The 18,820-nt window shown below is 37.9% G+C and overlaps 1 protein-coding gene across 4 annotated transcripts in view; it reads right to left on the minus strand.

The window, feature by feature from the left end:
- The window catches only part of LOC115601394 (syncytin-2-like), a 44,212-nt gene that overhangs the window by 21,970 nt on the left and 3,422 nt on the right, over nucleotides 1-18,820 (minus strand). Inside the window, exon 2 of one of the 4 annotated variants that reach the window (XR_003989329.1) lies at nucleotides 3,426-4,827. The exons of 1 other annotated variant lie outside the window; for it this stretch is intronic. The gene's annotated coding sequence lies outside the window, so the exon portion shown is untranslated. Of the gene's footprint in view, nucleotides 1-3,425; nucleotides 4,831-16,200; nucleotides 17,985-18,820 lie in introns of those variants that run through there. 2 more of the 4 variants (XR_003989330.1, XR_003989332.1) reach the window with 2 other exon arrangements.

The following is an 18,820-nucleotide window of genomic DNA, read 5'->3' on the forward strand; positions in this document are numbered from 1 at the left end:
AATAACCCCAGTTCCCTCAGCTGTTACTCATCAGACTTGTGCTCCAGACCCTTCACCAGCTTCATTGCCCCTTTCTGGACCTGCTCCAGCACTTCAGTGTCTCTCTTGTAGCGCGGGGCCCAGAACTGAAGACAGGATTCGAGGTGCAGCCTCACCAGTGCCGAGTACAGGGGGACGATCACTGCCCTGGCCCTGCTGGCCACGCTATATCTGATACAGGCCAGGATGTCATTGGTGTTCTTGGTTGCCTGGGCACAAGCTGGCTCATGTTCAGCTGGTTGTTGACTGACACCCCCAGGTCCTTTTCCACCAAACAGCTTTCCAGCCACTCTTCCCCAAGCCTGTAGTGTTGCATGAGGTTGTTGTAGTCCATGAAAGACTTTCCACAAAATTTCAAGTTCTCTTCCAAACTTATGATCTCTAAAAAGAATGTTTGCCAGAATTTAGCCAGAATTTCAAACCCTGGACAAAACAAAATAGCCATCTTCAGGGGAGAGACATAAGGCTTTTAAAACTGAAGCCACGATTTTGCATTGTGGAGTTATAAGGCATGTTATAATGACAAGTGATAAGAAGTGACCGAAAGTTACTAGATCTGCCTGAAATTATACCTCTGTATGTGTGTGTGTGTAGGAATGTTTTAAAATTTGTGTAGTACATGGAAAGAAACATTAATTTCAGGTACTTACGAGACTGTGATTTTAATCACCACAATGACTCTTAACTTGTTTCTATTGAGCTATAATCTTCAAATGACAGGTCAAGACCCTCAAGCAAGTCATGAGCTGTTAGGTGGTAGGAGACAAAGCAGCAGCAGCAGCAGTTTCATTTCCTGTGAGCTGTCCAGCAGCTCAGTTCCTTTGAGGTAGGAAAGTGAGAAAAGACCATAGTGACTGACAGCAAGTGTTTATTAGCCAAGGATCTGCCTTTCATCACTGACAATTGCTCAGTTTCTCCAAAGAACTGAAATATACTTCGTGCCAGTTACTGTTCTCATTTTTCAAGACCCTGTTCTGGAGAAGCCAAGCTGCTAGCATGGGTATGCCTTCGCAAGGTTGTGCAAAGGACAGAGCTTGCAATGAGTTTGACCACTAATGGAGTACATATGCATTTAGCTGTATTAATATCTAAATACTGCCCACCTACTGGACAAATGAGAAAATCACATTGCTTTGAAGTTCCAAAATTCCCTTAAACAAAACTTACAAGACTTACGTTTGATGAAACGCTAACAAATGGTTATCATATATGTTGCTACATCTATTGGCATGCCAAAAGAATGAAATCAAAACTCAAAACGACTTGCTGGGGCTTCCAAAAAACACTAACAAAGACTGCAAATTCCATCTTCATTTCAAATCTTCTTTAGAACCTTGCTCAGCTCTTCCAGGCATTTTTTCATGGCAGTAGATGACGAAAAAATTTTTTTGCAGCATTTCCCAAACTGAACTTGCAAGCTTAGCAGCATTAGATTGTACGTATTTTTGTCATGCTTAATGGGGTTTAGTCTTTAATTTTAAATCATTCAAAAGCCTCACTATGAAAGTAAGCCAGCAAGGATGTTGTTTGAGGAATTAATGAAAATTTTTTACCTGTTGAAACATGATACACAGTAACCTTTAATTTTGTGTTTTGTTGTACTGTCTCTTAATGGTTTCTACACTGGCGCAACATTTATCGCTTACTTATTTCTTATTATAAGAAGTGCACGGCAGAATGTTAATAACCAAAGCGTTATTTCCTATTCTATGAGCACAAAAAGTTTTGCAATGGTGAAAAATGGTATTATGTAAGAACTGCCTTATGGAGGCAGCAGTAATGACAAAAAAAATCAAGTTTCCTTGAGATTTGTATTTAAAGCAGCACTGGAAATGTCTTCTTTGAAAAGGTCTTCTGACTTTGACATGCTCATTTTTTTGAGGACAATTATTTCCTGTTACTTAAATAGCAGAAATACTTGCAGGAGGATGTTTTTCTTACCTTAAGTCCTATGCATCCATGTAATACCTCTGTCAGAAGATTTGCTATTTTGACTTCAGTTTTTTTTCAATTCTACTCTCTAGAATATAAACTTCTCAGGCCAGTTAACTGACGTTTTAAACAACGATAATTTTTATTGCACAGGTGAATCCTATTTTTTTACAAACGAATGCTTCTTAAGTATACATCATGAATTATCACATTACAGTCCAAAAATAACAATGCATTGTTTATATGTGTTTAAATGTTAAAAAAGATGACCTTTTTTCCGTGACGATTTTGAAGAAAGAATTGTACTGTATATATGGTGCTTGGAGCTTGAATATAAGCTTGCAGCTGAAATTAGTTGGTAAATCCTTTATCATTCGTTAGCTCACTTCAAAACTTTGAATCACATAATTCCTTGTTCTCAACAACGGTAGTCTTAAAATAATTCATCATTCATCTGCTACCATACGCTGAACTAGTGCTTTTAACAGGGATCTAACTAAAAGATTGTGAAATTCAGTATGAAATTTTAAACAAAAAGTCACAATAACAGCAGAATAATTGATTATAACTTGTACCCTCTGCAGGAGTTGTAAATTCTAATGAAGAGTCAGAACTCTATATGATGGCACAAAAAGAATGTTAATGATCCAAAAAGCACTGTTATTACTTTATCTGCATCAGGAAATCAATACTTACATGTAACATAATCCAGTATTTTACCAAGCCCCCAAAAAAGTGCCTAAAGTTCTCCAGCTCTATAACTGGTCTTATAACAAAAAAATTTCCATCCAGCTAAATGCAAGCTGTGAGTGTTCAACTACATTGAGCTAGGTTATTTCCTTAGATGCATAAATACATGTTTTGGTACATAATATGAGCAGAAAGATGGGGACTTACATGATTGTCCTGAGACAAGGAAGTACAAAATGAAATATAATCCTTTGCAAACAAGAAAATTCAGTTTTAAGTAACTTTAAGCTTGGTGGCTTTGTACATAACAAAAAAACTTTCCAAACCTAAAAAGCCCAACCAAAAGAACATAATAAGGATCCTTGTATAAGATAAATTGTTGTAGCTGACACAGTTTTAGAACCTTATGAGCTTTGTGTAAAATTTATTGTAAGCAAAATAAGGACTGTAGATAAAGAGTGTCTGAAACTAGCAGATGTTCAGGATGTGCTGTAGCTAAGTTAAGTGATAAGTAGAAGGACGAGAAGAATCACTCACTTATGTCAGCAGTGTTACCAAACTAATTAAAATGGCATAAGCACTTATCTACTGTGCAGACCTCAAAGACTACCAGAACAAGAATTCAAGGAAAAGATAAGGTGATGAAGAGGAAGATGATGAAGAAACGACCACCAAAGGTCCCAAAGACCGCTACCATAATAAAGTGCGCATGCGGGAAGAATGTTCTAAGAATGTGATGTCATGTATAAACAACTTCATGAATATGTATACAATATAATGAATATGTATGACTAATGACAATATAATCACGGTTTGGGTGATGCTCGTACAGAACATGCTAGGAGGAGCTATCCCCCGTGCTCTCCGGGGTGCAATAAAGAATACTTGCTTGTCAACTTAAAACTTTGTTGGCAAGTTTTTAATGAGTTCTATGAATCAGTCCTTAAATATTAAGCAGTATTGATTTCATGGGGGGCAGTAAGAAACTTATTAAGCAATTCATGTTGATATAGCATATGCATAAAGGTTTCTGAGCCTGATTTTTAGTGGTATTCACCTAAAAAAAATGCTTAGTGTGCAAACACAGCTTTTCACTTGCCAACTGCAACTTTTCCTGAGGTTGTACAACTTACTCTGAAACTCAAGTATATTGTTTCACATTGTGAGACATGTTTCCTAAACACAGAGACAGTTTAGGATGTCTTTATTTACTTGACTGAACATGTACAGATCATCAATCGTTTCCTTGTATCATGCTACACACGGACACTTTTCCCTGCCACGGCTGAGCTGTGTCTTAAGTGTGTGGGGTGTGACACTAATAGCTTTTTTATCTTCTGGCATGAAAAAATTGAAGAACATAAGTAGATGTACAAAAACCTTTCCGCTTTCATCATATCAGAATGGAAGGGAAACAGGGCCGGTGTATCCAAAGAGAATTCACTGAGTTTGGTTCAATGACATGAACTTGCTCTTAGAAAGGACAAAACCAATCTGCTGTGTCAGTCCTTTTGCCAGTGGATGGCATACATGTTTGAGATACTGAAGATGTCTTGCCTATGTTTGCAGGGCTCTGATTTGTATCCAAATTAATCTCCTTTTTTGTTTGTGGGTTGTTTGTTGGTTTTTGGTATTTTTTTCGGGGGTGTGAGTGTGGGTGTGGTTTTGTTGGTTGTTGGGTTTTTTTTGTTTGTGGGTTGTTGTTTTTTTTTGTGATTTTTTTTTTTTTTTAATAATATCAGTGACCTCCTGTTGGCTTGCCTTCCTCACAGCACATTAAAGGTTAGCCACAGATCCCTAGAGGTTCAGAGATGCTGGAGAAAGAAGTGATAGTCTAGTTACCTTTCTTTAGCTGTGTGCACATGCATGAGAGACTAAACTGAGATCTCGTTCCACTGTCCACTGTCTCAAAGATAGCTGTGTGTGGAACTGAAATAAGACTTTACCATCCATTGTCACAAAGACTGGTGTGAAGAGCTGAGGTCCACTGTCTCAAAGATGGGTGTGAGGACCTGAGATCACATTCCACTGTCCATTGTCTCAAAAATGGCTGTGTGAGGAACTGAGATAAGATTCCACTGTCCCAAGGATTGTGTGAGGAACCGAGGTTCATTGTCGCAAAGATTGCTGTCCATTGTCTCAAGGATTGCTGGTGAAGCGAAGCTGCTGCTGAGACATAATGTTAGTCATAATGTTAGTCAGAAATAATGTTAGGCAGAAATAATTTTAGGCAGAAATAGCCTGACTACAGACATGCGCAGTTGAAAAGCTGGCTGCAAGACCAGAGAAACTGGATGTAAGAGATCAACCAGGAATGTGCATAACTTCCCTCTTAGACATAATAAAAGGGGACAAATGTGTTCACTGGTGTGGCCACCCACCACCTAAGACTATGGACCCTCGGGACACCGCTGGACCCACATCCATCACGGTGACTATCTCTCTACACTATCTGTTCCGAATCCTTGCTTAATTTCTATCCTTTTTTTCAGCCCCACCCTCCCCGCTCTGTTGTATCACTACTAAATAATTATCTTTTTAATAATAATATTTTCATAATAATTGTATTTTATAATAAACAAATTGACTAATTGCAGTACTTGACCTCGTTTGCATCTTAATTTCACTTTGGGGATCACGAACAAAGTATTTCCAACACTGGGTTTTATCCAGTTGGACCTTAACAACATGTATTGAGGGGAGTTCAGGGAGATGCAGGTTATTATCCTAGAATCATATAGTAGAAGTGGAGATAATAAAATAATAATAATTATAATTAAATACTGTTGGCATTAGTGTTTTAAACATCCTACAAAATATAAAACTATCACAACATTCTGTCAAAAAATAAGAGGTTAGTCAAACAGTGGAAAAAGTTGCCCAGAAAGGCTGAGGAATTTCCACCCATGGAAATACTTATGTCCTGACTAGACATGTTTGGGAGCAACCTGATGTAGTTGACCTGTCTTTGAGTAGCAGCACTGAGCCAGGTGGTCACTAGAGGTCCCTTTCAACCTCAGTGATTCTAAGATTCAAAGTTATATTTTTTTTTCGGGGGGAAAAAACCCTAATGCATTATCATGCCTATTTTGGTTATTTGTTTCTCTGGATGGCTACTTCTAATCTGAGAAAGAAGAGAATTCTGCTGTAGCACAAAAGAGGAGAGTGAACGAGAAGTTGGGTGCTTGGGTGGTCTAAAAAAATGGCTCTAACACTGGAAGAAAATATGTGTTGGTAGCATTGAGGATCCTTCATGAATATAAGACCACAGCCTAAGAATATAAGCAGCAGAGTATATGTGCATTTGGTGAGAAAGAGCAGGAGAGTATGCATTGGGCAGAAGGAGGTGTAATGAAAACAGAGGAAGCAGCTGAGTGGATGTGAATATATGATAATAAAAGCATCAATATTTTTCCATGCTAATATAAATGCATTAATTATTCTATAACAACTTGACTTTTATTCTTGACAACTTACTTACAGACACCCTTACTTCCAGAGATCTAGAGGAATCGCTAAGGAAAAGCCTAATATCTTCTTGACCAGGTTAGGAAGAGAAAAAAATGGAAGTAATGGCAGAGATGTCATATGAAAGGAGGCAAATGAACTGTTACAGATAATAGTAACAATTGACAAATGAGATAATAAGAAAAAAATGAGAGAAAGTAACAGTGTAGAGTTGCAAAGTGTTTAGGAAAACCAATAAAGTGGCTTCTGCTTGCCACAGTGAAGAAGAAGAAACCAGCTGCTTAACTAAAAGATTGCAATAAAATGGACAGAGCAACACAGATGATTCTATGATGGTGTGTTAGGAGGTAAGTGCTATGGAGAATAAAAAAGAAGTGAAGAAATTATAAGATTCTGGGACATTTAAGCTGCAGGCAGCAGATTGTGCAGTCTGGAAAGAAATCAAAAGCCATTTTAAGCAATATTAAGCAGTAAGATTTGAACAGACACTTATAAATAAAGACAGGAAAGCTTAAGATCTCTTATTTTAGTTCCTCATACAACTCTAACTTTGAATTAGTTTTGGAGTGAAGCAATTCAGCAAAGTTATGTAGTATTACTGTTACAACTTGTCTTTAAGTCACAAAAAGAGGCAAGTTCTAGATAAACGTATCTAAACCAACCCACATTATTGTGTCTTACAGAACATCTGAAAAAGCAAGCCCAGAGGTATAGTCTTTTTGCTAAAAATGAAAAAAAAAACAAACCCACCACATTATATGTTCTTTAACAGCACTGGCAGTAAGCCTTTATACAGCAAAGTCAGTGACTTCCCATATGCCTACCACCAACTTTTAAATACCACAGTTCATTTTTAGACACAAACATTTTGTATACAATAAAAACATGAGTCTATATTCTACCTGGTCAGGTAAAAGTGTGTGGCATTTTGCACAATAATGGTATTTCTGAGATTCCAGTAAATGACTGTAGAGTACTACCTGTCTATCATTTCTTCCTCAGAAATGTAGGTTTTTGGACATAAGTCTAATGAAGGCTGAGACCTGAATTTATTCCTGTATTTTTTTTTTTCCAGAAACAACTGCAGTGACAAGTCATGCATCAAGTTGATTGAACTTCATTATTTTGTGTCACCTCTTTAGAAGACAAATTTTATCCATGCTGTTCAGTTTCAGAATAATAATGAATGGAAAAAAAAAAAAAAAAGGAACGCAAAGTAAAGGATCTAAACAAAAATGTGCATAATGTCACTTTGCATGCATAATGCCAACAAAATTCTTATAGTCAAAGACTGATGTGCAAACTGGAAGGCAAATACACCTTAAACAGTAATAAGAAAGAAATGCAACCCTCCCCAAATGTAAACTAAGTTACTCATGTCCTGCTTCCCTATCTACCCAAAAGCGAAGTGAATCAATACATTGTTTCTCATCAGTATGAAGCACCGATTCAAATCTGGCTCAACATTAGAGAAAATAAAATTCTGAGTGAGTCCTAATGGTTGCTGGCTGAAAACCCTGTGGGTTGTGCACTCCACTAGAAACAACAAACATGGTCAACCAAAAAAATTTCACAGCTCTTTCTGCAGTAGCAGAAGCTTGTAAGTTGCATTCATGATATCACAAATTGCCCAATGTACAAAAGGTTTTCTGTCAGCCTAAACATCTATACTGCTCTATCACTCAAAAACGTGTCCTCACACTGCTCATGTAATATAAAATAATCACCATAAAAAACTGGAAAATTTTAATGCTGCTTATGATCAGAGAAATAAACACAGCCAACATTTGTAATCACCATGGCAACAGAAAGCAACCTAGACTTAGTAGGTCTTATCCTGCTATGTGTAATAATAAGTCATTCATCCATTAAAAAAACAACAAAGTTGAGTAGGGAAAAAAAGTTCTCTGTGGGAGTTACCCTTAGATTAGTTCCAAAGTTCCCATGCTTAACCCCATTCACATATAAAACCATCATATAACACGTCAGATTTTGCCCTCTGGCCTGTCTCTTGCTATTCCCTCTTCACAGTTGCTTCAGTGATGAATATCTCACTGCCTGTCTTGTGACTGCCCGCTCAACAACACCCATCTGCAGTGACCTTTCTCTTCCCGTCTCAAGCCAGATCCGTGAGAACCACTGGAGCATTGACTGAAGCTAGATCTTACCCGTAACTGTTACATGGATGAAACAGCCCATAATGTGTATGTATCTTTTAAGATAAGAAGTTGTCTGATTCAGTCTTCTTTCTGTGTCCCATTATTTCAGGAAATACAAAAATGTGTCAGTTTTCTGTATTTGTCTTGTATGTGTCTTTTCATGAAGCACTTTTTATAAGCTCTAGGATAGATGTCTTGATCTTTCCCATCAGAGTTGTTCCATTTATATTAATTGACCTAAACTGGGATTATTGAGGAGAGAAAGTGAATAAATCCATAGTCTAGTAGTGAGTGGGTACCTCAGCTACAGTCAACTCAGGTTCACATGCCTGTTTGCCAGAGTATCCCATATTCCGTGGAAATGTCCTGTCACTGAATCACATATTCTCAATATGTCAGTATTTTTTTTTCAGGGAACCTGATGAAAGAAAGGGATACTTCAAAATATAATGAGTTTATCCTGATGTTGATGGCGATACTTTTCGAAATTATTAAGATATTTCTCTCACCAATCTCTATACACAACATCTGGGAACACTTCAGGGTGTATTTATTAACGTTCCAGATGTTGTATGAACACTGAAAATGATACTGTTGAGAGGACCTGTGCTGAGCCTGCAAACTCACTGTTTTGAACTATGTTCTTCTGTGGAGCTAAGAAGTCTGAAGTGAGACCTGAAATGCTGTACTCTCAGAACTGACACTTGGCACAGAATTAGCTTTTTATTCGGAAAGTTCACAGCAAGGAACCTCACCCACTGAACCCAGCTGCCTTCAGTGAATGAAGTAAGGAGACACCTAAAAGAGGCGCTCCTAAGTAAGCTGCATTCCAGCTAGGTCTCCACGCTCCTTGTGAAATAAGCTCTAGACTTCCAGCAGCGGCTACAGCAGTAAAGAAAGTTAACCTTTTCCTATATCCATCTTCATTCTATTATAACACGAAGAAACACACTTCCGTAGAGCTGTCTAAATTCTGGTACCTAACATGCCTGAAAGCATTCTCTTTATGGAAAAAATTGCTATAATACACTGTACTTTCAGAATCCAAAACCGATTTTGCTGTTTTCATATTTGTAAAGCAATGATGTTCTTAGCAATTGTTTTGTTGGGGTTTTTCTTGCCATGAAGTATAATGTGCATTAAAAAGTATTTAATACTGTATTTCAGTATAGGATATTCTAATATGTATTAATATGATATTCGTAATGTATCTTTGATGTTTTGGAGGTGTTAAGGAATTGGGAGTTCTACCAGGGCACAAGCTGAATAGATAACAATTCTCATCACCAGTTTGCATTACAAAAACAACACTGAAAAAAAAAAAGCTATATTTGTAAAGAAAAAAACCTCAAAACAACAAATCCAGCCCTTTCCATTTGACATTGCCTTAGTTAAACTCCAAATAGCATTCATTTTGAACCTTTGTATTCATCAAGATCATAGCTGTAAATTCCTGAAAGACAATCTTCAGTATCCTGCATTGAATATCCTGTAAATAAGTGTAACTTTCCTTCTACTACACTGAAAAATAAAATAAGGATTGAATGACTGGTTCATAACATGGTTCCCAAGTTAATAAGTAGAATTTCTATTAGATCGAGGATGTTTTCAGATTTATTCTTTATACCAAATCGTATATCTAAAATATTTATTGGATTCAGGCATAATAATCTTCATTTGCAGTCTGATGAAAGTTCTAATATTGCTTGCATCTAAAGCTTCTTTTTATTCTTCACTGTATTAAAAACCCCTCAATTTTACAAGCTTCAGAAGTATTACAAAAAACCCTTTCCTTTGATTTTTTTTTTTGTAATTAAAATACATATTTTCAACTCATTACTGGATAAATGGAGAAAAAAAAAAAAGTGTTGTTTTGTCCTTATAACACATCTTTAAGCAGTGTGTATCCCCAGGGCTGCTTGTCCATGACTGTGTTTGTAAGGAACACATGAAGCACATTTTCCTTCCAAGTATCTAAAAAGGCACTACAAAAAATGAAAAGTATTTCTAAATCAAGGAAAAGTAGAAGGCAGTGCCTCTTAACTAAAAAATATAAATCTGTCAGTGTCTTACAGAATTACAGTGTATTACAAAGAGAATTACTATAGATTACAAACCTGGAAAGCAAAAGTAAATTGATGGAAACATTTTTGCCTGTAATTCATCAGTGCTGTTGAAATGGAACCATGTTATTTTCCCTTCAGTTTGACTAATACAGAGATTTGGATTCTAGCTGTACTTCCCCAGATTTTGTTCCATTTTGTTTTAATTTTTATATTATTTTGTCAGCAAAAGGAGAATAAAACTCCTTAATACCAATGTAGCATTAAGAAGCAGTCATTATTTATTGTGGCATCAGATGCGCTAGATGCAGGGATAGCTCCGCCTAACGTGCATGTCAATTCTTACAAGTGTCTTGCTTCACTTCATACATCTACATTATAATTCCCAGAAATCTTATACATATTATAACTTCTTCCTAGAACTAATTAACAGCTTCAGTGTGCACTCGCAGCCCAGAAAGCCAATTGCATACTGGGCTGCATCAAAAGAAGCGTGACCAGCAGGTCAAAGGAGGTGATCCTGCCCTTCTACTCATGTTCTCATGAGATCCCACTTGGAGTACTGTGTGCAGTTCTGGTGTCTTCAGCAGAAGAAGGACACGGAGCTGTTGGAGCAAGTCCAGAGGAGGGCCACGAGGTTGATAAGGGGGTGGAGCACCTCCCGTATGAAGACAGGCTGAGAGAGTTGGGGCTGTTCCGCCTGGAGAAGAGAAGGCTGCATGGAGACCTCAGAGCAGCCGTCCGGTATCTGAAGGGGGCCTACAAGGATGGGGAGGGACTCTTCATTAGGGGCTGTAGTGATAAGACAAGGGGTAATGGCTTCAAACTTAAACAAGGGAAGTCTAGGTTAGATATAAGGAAGAAGTTCTTTACAGTGAGGGTGGTGAGGCACTGGAATGGGTTGCCCAAGGAAGTTGTGAATGCTCCATCCCTGGAAGTGTTCAAGGCCAGGCTGGATGGAGTCTTGGGTGACATGGCTTAGTGCGAGGTGTCCCTGCCTATGGCATGGGGGTTGGAATTGGATGATCTTAAGGTCCTTTCCAGCCCTGACCATTCTATGATTCTATGATTCTAACATGGGTTACTAATCTCTAGAGCACGTGCAGTTTATTTTGAGTGAGGGTCTCCAGGGTTTTTGGGACCCCTCGTGGTCATATCTTTGTTGACCTTCGGCTGAACTTCTCTGTTTTCCTTTTATGGTCTTAGGTTGGCTTCTCTTGTTCTGACTTTGTGAGGAATGGTTCCCAGCTCAATGAGCTGGATAAGCAAAGAATGTTCTTTACCCTTTGTTTTGTTCCTTCTTGACATATGTATGGTTTCGTCTAGTTAAAGTTCAACTTGGTGGTTTGCTTCAGCTAACAATGAGCAAAATGAGTCCTCTCCTATCAATTTCAACAACTTTTATTTTTAGATGGATGCCAATCTGAATGTTTTACACCATCTTCCTGGCACCAAGATTTTATATTTAGTGCCTTGGAGCAGCTAATATATTTAAGTACATTTACAGAGACCTTTGCTAAGTTTTTTTTGCTAAGGAAGGCTGTGCTGCTCTTCTATGTTGTCTGTTACACACATCTAACTTGTATACTTTTTCCTGATTAAACATTTTGCATTTTCATAAAGGTATGCAGAAAGATGCATATGCCATTTAGCACAGTGATCCCTTACACTGCTTTTGAAAATGCTAGTTATAGTATCTGACAAAGTTTCTGTCTAAAGCATCTATCTATAAAATAATGATGCACTAGTAGAAATATATATGTAGAGAGAGCAAAAATCCACCAATCAATCTTTCTTTGATAGTAGAAAGTTTAATCTATGAGAGTCATCTCATGTCTTTTTTATATCCATTACTGAAGTCTGCAGGAAGTGGAAAAGAAAGATTACTGCCACAGGCCAAATGGGACACTGGTATAGTGATTACATGGATTATAAGTATGTGCTTCAGAAACAGATGGTTGCAAAATACAGCGATGTCAGCTGTTTTCCTGACAGCCCTTTGACATGTCTCTAATGGTTAAGGACTCCCTGCCATGCAACTGTTTGGTTCTCATGTTTTTCATGGTTGTTTTTGGCTGCACCACATGAAACCAATTCCAAGAAATAAAATATTTTTGAAAACAGAAAACAGTCACGAGTTTTATGTACTTACTACAATTCTTCTGTTTATGAAATAATGACAAGTACATGCAGAGTCCAAAGGGGACTGCTGAGAATCAAGGCTTACAGCTTCTGGGCCTTATCTAACCTTAATCATGCAAAACCACAAAACCAGTTCTGTTTCTCATTCTCCTAATCTTTTAAAAGAAAATAACACTAAGCAACTTTGTAGGAACGCTAAGTTTTGGTTAAAATTAAATGTTCTGATGTTCTAAAGAGTTCTAAAGAGCTTTAGTACTCTTAGAAGTTGCAAAATGTTCTTGTCTCTTTTCAAATTAAAAATTCCATTTTTCTTCAAGAATTTATGTCTCTCCAGTAAATTAATTGGCTCCATATGGGAAAAGCCTGTGCAAGAGGCTGTGAAGATAATGACATAAATGAAGGGTAATGTTAAGAAACCTTACAAATGATTCCAAAATTGTTAAGAAGTGCCATCTTTTGCTGTGGGATGTTTTCTGTGGTGTGTTTCCAGTTAGCACTCAGATTGTTTACTGCACTCAGGCATCTGCAGTTCTGTTGATGTGCATTTCCTAAGATGCCCAACACTGTGAGCAGAGCTTTGTCGAGCTTAGAGACAGTTACATGAGCAAATGCTCTGCTTCACCTTAGTGCAGCATATTGCACTAGAAAAATGGTCAGGAATATATCAAGATAATTACAGAAGAACCACGGTCTCTAACTTATTCACAGCTGGAAACCTCACACTGCATCATTTAGATTTTGTTCCCTTACATCAGTGTTCTTCAATATTTCTAATATAGATCACCTAACCTTTTAAAAGTACACATACACAAGTGCACACTGCTACTGTTAAGCAGCAGGCAAGAAAGCTGAGCACTGCTGTGAAATGTATGTAAATAAATATTTATTACTATACAAAACTGTGGTTTATCTCAAAATTAAAAAGAACTAAGTGCAGAATAACAAAAAAAGAGTGTAACACTTGGGCTGGGATGCCAGAAGATACCCACAGCAATTATGAAGTAACTCCCTCCTTTCCTTCATGGCACTTGCTGTTTCTCTGAACGCAATGTTTTTATGGATTATCTTCTCCTGCCTTATGAGTAACTTGTGACTTATGGACAACAGGCTAAGTAATACTGCAGATCTACTAATGAGCTCCCAACCACAGAAAGAAAATACAGATAGCGTCTGGAATTAGGCGGGAGTGGAAGGCCTGTTGGAGGGAGAAGGGCAATGGAGACAATTACAAACCACACACAGATGCTTTGAGAGGTCCATACTGGCATCCTCATGCCACCAATGAGTTGCTCAGTTGACAGTACTTAAAGTTATGCCTCCATAGTTTTCAGGACATGTTGTCTTATGCTTCCACTAAGAGGAAAAATTAGTATGATCAGGGTGCAGCCTACAAATCGTACTGGTTTGTACAATATACCAGGTTCAGTTCTTTGGGTCCTCACGGACCATGGAGGCAAGTCAGGTCTACTGTGACATAAAATGTGTTAGCTACTTTTCTAGCAGAGAGAATACAAGTCTTAAATTCCCATGGGAAAAAGGAAACATGTTTTATGTGCCAAATGGACATGAAACTCTCTGCTTGTATTCATAAAAGTTGCTACTCAACTTGTAAAAGGAAATAACAGACAGGCCTTTTAATCGTTCCCTTTTTGCTCAGGAAGAAAAGGAGCAGTAAATGCTGCCACTTTGGGAACTGAGTACTTCTCCATTTGTTTGAAAAGGGTTAAAAATATAGTTGTCTGGGTTTTTTTGCTCCTCCCCTCTCCCTTTCCTCTCCCCCCTCCATGGGGGACTGTGAAAAAGAATACTTACAACTGGACCCTGAAACAGCAGTTTTAGTCCTGGGACAAGGCATCACCTTTATTCATGTGGTTTTTGAAGATAAAGCAACACAGAGCAGAGCTGATGCTGCTGCAGTATTTACTACATTACTGTATGTGAACTGCAAGTAAGAAAGAGGAAATGTGCAAAATGTCTGCTTTTTGTTTCTCTCCTATTACATCTGTGCAAAATTACAGCAAACTCCAATTCTGTGTAGAACGAAAAAGGCTTCTAAAGATACTCTAAAATTTCTGTATACTTTAGCAGGTTTAGGACTGCTTTGGGTTTTTAACCTTTTCTGAAGCTCTGAAGGCAAAGTTCAAGGCTGCATATTCAATACAAACAAAAAAACTGTAAAAGAACCATGAAGGAGAACCAAATAACTACCCAAGGGGGAATTCTGAAATAAGATACAGGTGTAAACACAGCTGCAAGGGAAATAAATAACTGATTCTACTAAAGGTTAGCATGCTCTGTACTGGAGGTACATGTTGTTAACTTCTAATTTTCTTGAAAAGCTGTAATAGGCTGTACCACCAGAACTTGCAATTTCACTGTAGCTGTAACTTATATGGATATACTTATTAAGTATGCCGTGAGTTTACACATTCATTTTCATTCATTAGGTTGGCTCTTTAAAATGTGATTCATTAATCACTAGGTAGTAGTGATAGCTTTTGTCTGGTAAATATTTTTGAGAGCTCTTTTCTTCAGACTGAAAGCGGGGATTCAAAATAAAGAGCGATTTGTAGAATGGTATTAATATTCCAGTAAAAAAAGCCAAAGAAATACTATTGCAAGGTATTTATATGATCATGCATTAGAAACTGAAACCTGGAGCTAGTTATTTTCTGAATGGAACACCTCCATGGGAAATCTGAGTGAAGGGGCAAGCAGCTGTAGCAGCTATAACTACCTCTGTTGCAGGAAGCTACCAAACACTGCTCTGCAGTGCCTAGCAATATATGAATCTGTCATTGAAAGTGAAGTTCTGTGACTGCTCCAACTTCTAGCCCCCTTCAAACATCTTAAATCACTATTAAAGTTCATATTCTATTATTTAGTAAAAGCATAAAAAGGTGAGAATTGAATTCTTCTTCCTTAATTGGTGACATACGTGATATGTAAGGTCAGAGATGTAGACAAGACAACATAGTAAGGATGGCTTTTCTACTAACCTAGTAGTAAGCTTGAGGCCAAGCGATGGCTCAATAAACTTTTGCTTCATCCTACAGAGTAGAGGAACAGCAGCACCAGCAACAAATAGATTTAACTGGAAAAGCACAATGCTAGATGAAATTGTAACAGAGAGATTACCTGGTTTGCTATATACACTGGAATTTTTGATAGTCATATTTTGTGTTTCTTGAGAAAATTCAGGTTTAAGTCTGTTCTGTCTTCTTGGCCTTTTTCTTTGCTTCAAGTTGACTCTCCTATATTCTTTATTTCATATTAAATTATACAAGCTGCTGTGAACTGTTGAACTGCAGGCATTTGTGGTTGTCACTATTGTAATATAAAGTGAGTAAGTAGCGCCCACTACAGTTAAGTCCGAGTTTTGATTTCCATCCCTCAAGTGTAGCTAGTAAATTCATCCAGAGCCAGTAAATTCATCCAAATTCATTCAGCTTAAATGAAATAGGTTCTCTGTTGATAAAGGTCAAACACCATCTTGTTTATTCGGTTTAAGTCTGAACTCTTGCACTTGAGTTTCAAGCCTAGCACCAGTAACTACCTTTCCATTTCCTGATGACAAGGATTCTTCAGCATTTTAACCTGCTTTGTTTGCTGGGTTGTTTTTTTTTTTTAATAATTCATTTCTACTACTAAACCCCATAAGAGCACAGGAGATATGCATATATGATATAGTAGAGACAATTTCAAAATACAGAACAATAATAATTAAAAATGTCCTTTATTTGTCACAACCTACATCTCGCTTGATGAAGCTATATTTCGATAATGCAGCAATTTTCACAACAATGCTTCTTTTCTTTTGATTACCAGCTGATCCCAAGATGTAAACACATGCTAAGGCCTAGCACAGTGATAGACGTGTGAATGCCTTGGAAATATGGTATCAATGTCAACCTTGCTGCATGCCTGAAGCATTGTTGTACCTGCTATTTCCTTACAGAGTAAATGAAGAGAGAAGAACCTAGTGAAACTGTCTGCTAACTCATTTCCAATCAGAAATCAGCTAAATGAGTTTCTGGACCTCTAAACAGTGGTCCATTTTTTTTTAAACACTGCTGTGAGCCTGCAAGATTTCCCATGTTGCCTGTGTATGCATTATCCTTGATGGTAACACCCCTCTTCCAATTGAAAGCATATTCCATTTTGACTTTTAATTACTATCCTGGTTCGCTTAATTCTCCAAACAGATAACTCTGAGATCATAATAATTGGCTTACTTTCAATATTGTCCCACAGACTTGGCAGACTATCATAGAATTATAGAATAGTTTGGGTTGCAAGGGACCTTCAAAGGTCATCTAGTCCAACTCTCCTGCAATAAGCAGGCACCATCTTTAACTAGACCAGGTTGCCCAGAGCTACATCCAGCCCGGCCTTGAATGTCTCCAGGGATGGCGCATCCACCACCTCTCTGGGCAACCTGTGCCAGTATTTTACCACTCTCATTGTAAAGAATTTTTTTCTCACATCCAGCCTGAATCTCCCCTCTTTTAGCTTAAAATCATTACAATTATATTATGATCTGAATTGATATGTTGCTTAATAATCAGATAATTCAGCTAACTCCTGTGTCTTATACTTAATGACATGATATGTGACTATGCAGAAAGTAACAACCACTTTAACTAAATCAATAAAAGTATGGTTAGAAACCTAGGCCTTTAATTTAAATGAAATTCTAGGCCTTTCATTTACAGACAGGTTGTGGGGGTTTTTAACTGTACATGCCTAAAAGTATTATCTACTACTACGATCTTTGTCTCACTGAGTCCTAAGCACCTGTGGCATTCACTGGAGTTGAATGTGATGGAAGGTATTGACTTGCCTTTTTCTCTGGTGATATCAAAGGTAGCTGCATTTTGCCAACACAGGTGATAGTCTGGGCATTTGCTTGAAGGTGATCACTTACAGATAATCAGATTTCACACTTTTGTCTTGCATGCTTGCTCGTACATGTCTTATTACACAATCATACAAACAGCCCTTTTTACACAAGCCCTCTGTCTTGCCAAAGTATTGGTATAATAATTTCTGAGAGTTCTCTCTTATTCTTGCACTGGTGGAGTCCGCAGTCCTGAGGGATATGGCTCAGGCAAAGAGTAAAGCCAGGACCCTGAATTTTAGGAAATAATTAAGTCAATAGAACCCCCTTGGGAAACTGCCCTCAGGGATGTGGGAACAGAACAGAGCTGGCAGATCCTTAAGGACACTTTCTATAGAGCTCTTAATCTCCATGTGTAAGAAATCAGAAAAGGAAGGCAAGAGACTGGCATGGCTGAGTCAAGACCTGCTGGTCAATCTGAAAGGCAAGAAAGAAATGCACAGGCAGTGGAAGCAGCAGCAGGTATCCTGGAAAGAGTATAGGGACACTGCCCAGTTCTGCACAGATGGGGTCAGGAAGGCCAAGGCGCAGCTGAAGTGAGCCCAGAGGAGGGACGCAGAAATGATGAGGAAATGCTTGGGGTTGTTCAGCCTGGAGAAGAGAATGCTGCAGTGAGATCTTATTGCAGTCTTTCAATGCTTAAAGAGGGCTTATAAGAAAAATAGGGACAGACTTTTTAGCAGGGACTGTTTTGACAGGACAAGGGGTAATGGTTTTAAACTAAAAAAGGGGAGATTTAGACTACATATATGGAAGAATTTTTTCACAATGAGGGTGGTGAGGCATTGGCACAGGTTGCTCAGAATGGTGGTAAATGTACCATCCCTGGAACCATTCAAGGTCAGGTTGGATGGTGCTCTGAGCAACTTGATTTAGCTGAAGGTGTCCCTGCTCATTGCAGGGAGGGTGTATTAGATGACCTTTAAAGGTCCTTTCCAACCCGAACTATTCTATAAATCTATGATTCTATAATTCTTGCATTTTAAATGAATTACAGAGATTACTTTACTAGCTTTGTCAAGTTGATGATCAAACCAGCCATGTGCCTCTAATCAACATTAAGTGGAGCTATTGTCCATCCTACATTTTGCAATACAGAGTTGTTATACTGAGCAACTTTCTTATAATTGATGTAGAAATTGAAATAGGCAATAGCACATAGGAAATGCTAATGCTCAGCTGACTTTTCCCTTGTCCCTTCCCCTGCTATGAGGTAATTTCACATCAAGCGGTAGAGAAAACCATTCAAGCCAACTGTTATTACAATTCATCAGGAGTATGATTTTTGAAAACATCTGCATACTAATGTTCCAGGTCTTCTCTGATGCGCTAACAACTCAATGGTAACTCTTGCTACTCATTAGCAATGACATTTTAATAGTTTTTAAAAGGACATTTACCTAAGTTTGCTTAAATTAGCTACAGTA

This window comes from Strigops habroptila, chromosome Z (assembly GCF_004027225.2).
Source record: "Strigops habroptila isolate Jane chromosome Z, bStrHab1.2.pri, whole genome shotgun sequence".
Lineage (NCBI taxonomy): Eukaryota > Metazoa > Chordata > Aves > Psittaciformes > Psittacidae > Strigops > Strigops habroptila.